At 44.6% G+C, this 6,955-nt stretch overlaps 1 pseudogene; it reads right to left on the bottom strand.

Moving 5' to 3' along the window:
* Positions 1 to 277: 277 nt before the first annotated feature.
* Positions 278 to 395, bottom strand: LOC126189389 (5S ribosomal RNA; annotated as a pseudogene).
* Between the last annotated feature and the right edge of the window lie 6,560 nt (positions 396 to 6,955).

Below are 6,955 nucleotides of genomic sequence, written 5' to 3' on the forward strand. Positions count from 1 at the left end.
GTATGTAGGCCATCTGTATTTTCTTTCCTATCCGATTTTGAAATTTTAAGGACTAAAAACTAAAAAAAAACTCCTCCCGAACAGGCCATGAAGGCCCAACGGTACTAATGGCCGCCGTGTCATGCTCAGCCCATAGGCGTCACCGGATGCGGATACAGAGGGGCTTGTGGTCAGCACACCGCTCTCCCGGCCGTATGTCAGTTTCCGAGACCGGAGCCGCTACTTCTCAGTCAAGTAGCTCCTCAGTTTGCCTCACAAGGGCTGAGTGCAACCCGCTCGCCAACAGCGCTGGGCAGACGGGATGGTCACCCATCCAAGTGCTAGCCCAGCCCGACAGCGCTTAACATCGGTGATCTGACGGGAACCCGTGTTACAACTGTGGCAAGGCCGTTGGCAGTTTTAAGGACAATAGTGTAGTAAGTTCTGTGTTCCTGTCTTCCTCCGCTTCCTTGACTTTAGGGAAGCTTTTGACTGTGCTGTCCGGGAAAAGTTGTGACGCGTACTTGCAGAGTACGGTGTTCCACCAAACGTGACAGCACTGATCAGAAGCCCATACAACAAGCCCGTCGCAGCTGTGAAGACAACTGATGGCAAGTCTCATTTCTTCAGTGCATCGAAAGGTGTCAGCCAGGGTTGTGTTTTATGCTCCGACTGTACAACATCTATGCAGGACATATCATTAGGAGGCATCTCAATTGGTGGTAGAACTATTAACAACTTCCGACCTGTTGATGACAGTGCTTTTAGTCAGCAGGAAGATGAACTAGCTGAGCTGGATTGGGTCTCAATCTCAGCAAGTTCAAATTATTGATAACTGATTACGGAGTACAGATTTAACTCGCAGGTCGATTAAAGGAAGAGGAAGTGGTGCGTCTTCTACCTTGGGTCAACCGTCTGCGACATGGGAAGCTGTGAAGATTGGGTAAGAAGATGGAGCATGCTACGGCGAGTGGCTGTGAAGAAGCCCACCAAAACATGGAAGAACAGAGCAGTAACAAATACCAAAATGTTTGGCTTGTTGAAACACTCGTGTATTCCATCTTCTTTTATGGTTGCGAAATATGGACTCTTAAGGTCAGAGTCAAGCAGCATACTAATGCATTTGAGCTTAGGTACTAGCGAAGGATTCTGCACTTAAAATGAACTGAAAGAAGAAATGTGTCCATTATTGAGCAACTCAATAGCTCTGAAAGTAGGATGTTTAGGTTTTTTTGTTGGCAACGCCACGTAGCGCTCTCTATTAAAATCGCTGACTGCGCTGTGTGCAGTCTGTGGCTCGTTGGACTCGTTGGTTCTCGCTTCCCACGCCCGGGTTCCCGCGTTCGATTCCCGGCGGGGTCAGGGATTTTCTCTGCCTCGTGATGGCTGGGTGTTGTGTGCTGTCCTTAGGTTAGTTAGGTTTAAGTAGTTCTAAGTTCTAGGGGACTGATGACCATAGATGTTAAGTCCCATAGTGCTCAGAGCCATTTTTTTTTTTTTTCGTTGTTGGTAGTTATCCGCCAGTGTAGTGTTGAGCAGTTGGATGTGAACAGCCCGTAGCGTTGGGCAGTTGGGGGTGAGCCGGCAGCAGTGGTGGATGTGGGGAGAGAGATGCCAGAGTTCTGACATGTTAATATGAGTGGATGATCTGGACGTTTGACCGTCAGAAGAAAGGAAATTTGTTAAACTGGATGTCACGAATATATAGTGACTTTTGAACACCAAAAGGTAAATACATTGTTTGTTCTCCATCAAAATATTTCATTTGCTAACAATATGCCTATCAGTAGTTAGTGCCTTCAGGCCTTCAGTGGTTAGAACCTTCTATTTAGCTGACAGTAGTGGCGCTCGCTGTATTGCAGTAGTTCGAGTAACGAAGATTTTGGTGAGGTAAGTGGTTCATGAAGGGTATAGGTTATTGTTCAAAAAATTGTTCAAATGGCTCTAAGCACTATGGGGCTTAACATCTGAGGTTATCAGTCCCCTAGACTTAGAACTACTTAAACCTAACTAACCTAAGGACATCACACACACCCATGCCCGAGGCAGGATTCGAACCTGCTACCGTAGCGGTCGCGCTGTTCCAGACTGAAACTCCTAGAACCACTCGGCCACAGCAGCCGGCTAGGTTCTTGTTAGTCAGGGCTATTCTTTTGTAGGGATTATTAAAAGCCAGGCTGCGTTGCGCTAAAGTATTGTGTGTCAGTTAAGAAATGATCAGAATAAGTAAAGAGAAAACAGTCTCAGTACGTTCAGTTTCGTTTTGGAGTTTGAAAATCAAGTAACGTAGAAGTTTTTCCAGCTCAGTCATAGGGGAAGTTTCATCTCCACGTGTCTTTCTTCGCGTGAAAACCAAAAAATTCTTCGGTTCTTTGGGCACATTGTGAGAAAAGATGGAGATTAACCAACAGAAAGAAATCGAGAAAGGGAAGATCGAGGGCAAGAGACGAGGAGAGAAGCAGTGAGCATTTGGATTAATCGGATGAAGAAGATAATTGGTCTACCTCTTCAGCAGGCTCTAAGAGAAAGTGGTAACCGTCTAGGATGTAGATGCTTAGATCACGGTGTCACGACGCTCAGCAATGAGTGGCACGGCTTGTGATGTGTCTATGTCCGTGATGGACTACCAAAAATAAATATTAAGTAGAAACTGTTTTATTGTTCTGTAAACTTAATATCTACTATTAAGTTCAATTATCCGTACAACAAAACCCTGATTAACATGAAATATCTCAAAACCAAAATACATATAAATAAAAAGATGGGTATTATACATGGAGTAATAATTCCAGAGGATCCCAGACAAAAGTTTCGAGAAGGAGCACAACACAATCCAATGCACATGGGCAGGACACTCAGCCGAAAGCAGGCTTCTTACGTACGAAGAAATATAGTAGGAGCGGGTTCTTGATGCCAAATGGGGATTCGGTAGTTGATTTAAAAACTGATTCCCGAGGACTACATTACCTTTCGAGAAGAATTACATTACGCTCGAAAACTTAAAATAAATAAGATTAAGGCTTCTGTTCACTAGCAAGTAAACTTTCGCAAGTCTCTTGGAGAAACTAACTCTGCAAATTCTTTGACGCGGAAACGTCACCAGCAACTCAACTTCCGCAAGTTCTGTCATCTTCCAGAAGTAGTTTCCGCAAGTTAGCGGAAAGAGTTTCTTGCATATTGCTGCAAGTACTTCCCCAACTTGCGAGATCGTGGAAGTTTTTCTCAAATTTGCAGAATTATTGTGTTTTAATACTCACACGAAAATGTCAGTAACGAAAAGGAAAATGGAGCAGACACATGGACCGAAACAAATCTGCCTTTAGAACCCCTAAATGCGAGTATATTAATTCGGCACCGATAGATAAGGGAGTGCGAACTGAATATACCGATTACTTTGTTTCACCAGGAGGGAAGTAGAATGGTAGTACAAACGTCCTCAAATTTCAGGTGATTTTTGACGTGTTATACATTACAAAATGAAGTTTTCACTCTGCAGCGGAGAGTGCGGTAATACGAAAGTTCCCAGCAGATGAAAATTGTGCGCTAGGCCGGGACTCGAACTCGGTACGTTTGCCTTTCGCGGACAAGTGCTACAACGACTGAATTATCCAAGCAAAAGTCCTGACTTTTTGTCTCGGTCTGGCACACAGTTTCAACCTGTCAGTAAGTTTCATGCATGGATTACATTTGTAGTAAAAGTAATGTTTTCGAATATTTGATTGTACATGGAGGTGTCTGAAACTTGAATGCGACGTTCTCAGGAAGTTTTTAATCTGCACGAAGTCCTCTCATTTTAGTTCATTCAGTAGTGCTTCCTGATAACAAATATGAGTGCCTCTGCATCCATTTCTTCATTCAAACTTCTTTTTTTCGTAACTTTTTGTTTTTCGTCACGGTTTTTCTTCAATAATAATAGGGAAACGACGGCGGCTGCTCTGGTTTTAAGTGCAACACTACAAACTTCCACTTGCCTGTCTCACGACGCAACTCAAGTGGAAACATTTCTGTGAACACCTGCAGAAAGTTTTTGAAATTAACTAGACTTAGCTACTTGCAGAAGTAAACTTGTGCAAGATTTTGTCCTGATGCCGACAGTTAACAAATGCACGCAAAAGTTACTAACCACTGAACACATAGCTTTATCCTTTAAAACTTTTGTGATACATTAAGTATCAATGTTATAAAACCTAGAATGGAGATTAAGGGTAACTATAAATATTAGAATGGACATTAAAGGTAACTTTCTGTTATTCAGAGTGAGTCCTCATGCATGTGTGACAGTTATCAGTGATGCTCAATTTTGATTAATTAATATTGTTAGATTGTCCCTTATCAAACGTTTAGCAGAACGTCCACGAAAGATGTCCTCCATCAAAACGTGTAGCTAATCTTATCTTGGTAATTACGTGGTCACTAGGAAATTCTGTTGTCATTTTTCCTTCCATTCATCCAACTACTGACACCAACAGTACTAATTGTAGTATCACGAATTACTATAATGATAGTAAAATGTAACCACGTTTGAGGAAAATATTCTAGATATAAAATTACAAAAACTGTTTTATTATATATGTTTTCAGTTTTCAAGATGCTTGTGATTAAGCAGTAAATACGTTCTTTCAGATGCAGTTAGAAAGTTGTAATCTCTCTGGACACGTTAATGAACGTGCCTAAATTGTTAAAAATCAGTAATAAATTGTAATTACTGGACACAGAGTAAGAGTAGAAAACAATCGACAGCAATAGGTCTTTTGATCCCTACTGGTGAGTATACCACGCCACGTTAATTATCTTCGATCGGCGCTGAATTATTCTCATTCGCCACTGTAGAATCCTCGTCGCCACTGTAGAGTCTTGTACCGACGGTATCATCTTTCTGCAACACAAACGCACACATGGATTAATACGATTTTTTACTTACGTGAACTTTTACTTACCTTGAATGGAGTTCATGTGTTCCGATACAAGCTCATCAGCAATAGTCCTCTTGCATACAATATCGGTAATCTTGCTATTACAGACCGTAGCCTCGCTATAGTCGCTAATGTGGACGCTGTGTACTGTCGTAGCCTGCGAGTAAACTGACAGGCACCAACTGGAGTGTGCGTTAGTGAGGCCCTCTGGTCAGCTGCGGCAGCCTAAATAGATGCTGTCGAGAGGGCGTTGGCGGCGTGTTGCTTGTTGGTGTGTCTCTGTCGTCTCTCGTGACAGGCCCGCTTGATCCTGCGCCTAATTAACAATCTTCGAGCTTCATCTTTGACGACTAGTGTGCTGGGGACAGCTTATGCCAGCGCATTCCTCCCCCTCACCCCCCCCCCAAATGCCGCACCGTTGTCGTGTAAGGAGGATCCAAATGACAAAAGGCAGGGAGGCAGGACTCTGGTTGTAGAGATGAGCTGGGAGCCGTGACTGTGGAGGACGTCGTCATACTTTCGACCGTACCCCGCCATCTGGCTTACGAGGCAAGAGGAACATCTTCCAGAAAACTGTTGCCAGGGCACACGCCCAGGCCTGAGGGCGTGTCCTAGGGTGGTGACGATGACGACGATGGCGGGTCCAGGTCCATTTGGTCGGCAAATGGGGAGGCCAAGGGTGAGGGCGCATGTCCATCAGCTCCTCTTGGGGTGCCAAGGTGGCACCGGTGGACGGCTGCGAAGACCGCGCTGTCCTGTGAGACGGTGAATCTGGGGGGGAAGAAAAGCAGCAGAATCACGAGGCAAATGACGCGCACGAATTTGATTCTGGTGGCGGTGCTGCAAACCATCGGGACCTGTAATTAAGTTCTTTAAATGAGCCAATGCGTTCCTGGTGCACGCCTCTTTCCCAGCGCCCACAGTTGCCATTAACCCTGAAAAGAACAAGTCAGCGCAGCGCCAAGCGATAATTGCGGACCATTGGCGGCCCCGGATGGTGGGGTGGGTGTAGCAAGTGTAGCAGCGTCCGATGGCAGCGGCTGTGCAGAAGTCGGTGGGAGCGATAGGAGGCGAGAAAGAGTAGCAGGGCCTGTCCCATGCGTGCATGGTGTGAAGCTCGGCCATCTTTTGTTTAAATGTGCGTACGAAGCGTTCTGCTTCTTCCTTGGACTGGGGGTGAAACGGGGCACTTGTTTACTGATGAATGTCATTGTGCTCACGAAACTATTCATATTCACGTGAAGTGAACTGTGGTCCGTTGTCCGACAGTACTTCTGGCAAACCTATGCAAAATATGGTGGACAAAGCTTGAATGGTGCTACGTGACGTGGTAGAAGCCATAGGTACCGCAAATGGAAACTTGCTAAAAGAGTCTACCACTATGAGCTAACAAGTGTTCCAAAATGGTCCTACAAAGTCAATGTGCACTAGTTACCTTGGCGATTGAGTCTTCGGCCAAGCTTAGAATGTGTGTGGCAGAGCGGACTGGTTTTCCGCGCATGCGCGACACTGACGTCATCTGTTCGATATGCGCGTCCATGCCCTGCCAAGTTCAGTGTCGTCGAGTGCGAACAATTCCCCAATGTCGTAGGTGGAGCAATGGAACATATCCTTTTGCAACGCTTTGGGAATAAGCACATGCGATTGCCCACTGTCATCATGACATTATGAGAGCTATTCGGAAAGTAAGTTCCAATCGGTTGCGATATGGAAAATACTATGAAAATCAAAAATGTTTTATTTGCAACATTTAGCTACATCTTCCACTGCTGTTCAACATAGTCGCCGCTCACATGACCTAAGTACTGTAGTTCAGTTTAGAAAAAGGCACACTTGGATGATAAGTCCAAACAAATCAAAGGCATCTAACCCGAATATGTTCTCACTGTCTCTTGATTTCAACACAGTAAAATTCACTGTCATAATGAGAGATTTGTAAGTGGCAGGCAAACTACACTGTCCAAGCACTGGAATTTCCTGTCCGTTCTAAGCAATGAGGTGCTTGTTAAATTTAGGCGTGGTGAGCGTAACTGGTCGTACGTGGCACGATTAAACAAAGTTAC

The sequence above is a fragment of the Schistocerca cancellata genome, chromosome 5 (assembly GCF_023864275.1).
Source record: "Schistocerca cancellata isolate TAMUIC-IGC-003103 chromosome 5, iqSchCanc2.1, whole genome shotgun sequence".
Taxonomy (NCBI): Eukaryota; Metazoa; Arthropoda; class Insecta; order Orthoptera; family Acrididae; genus Schistocerca; species Schistocerca cancellata.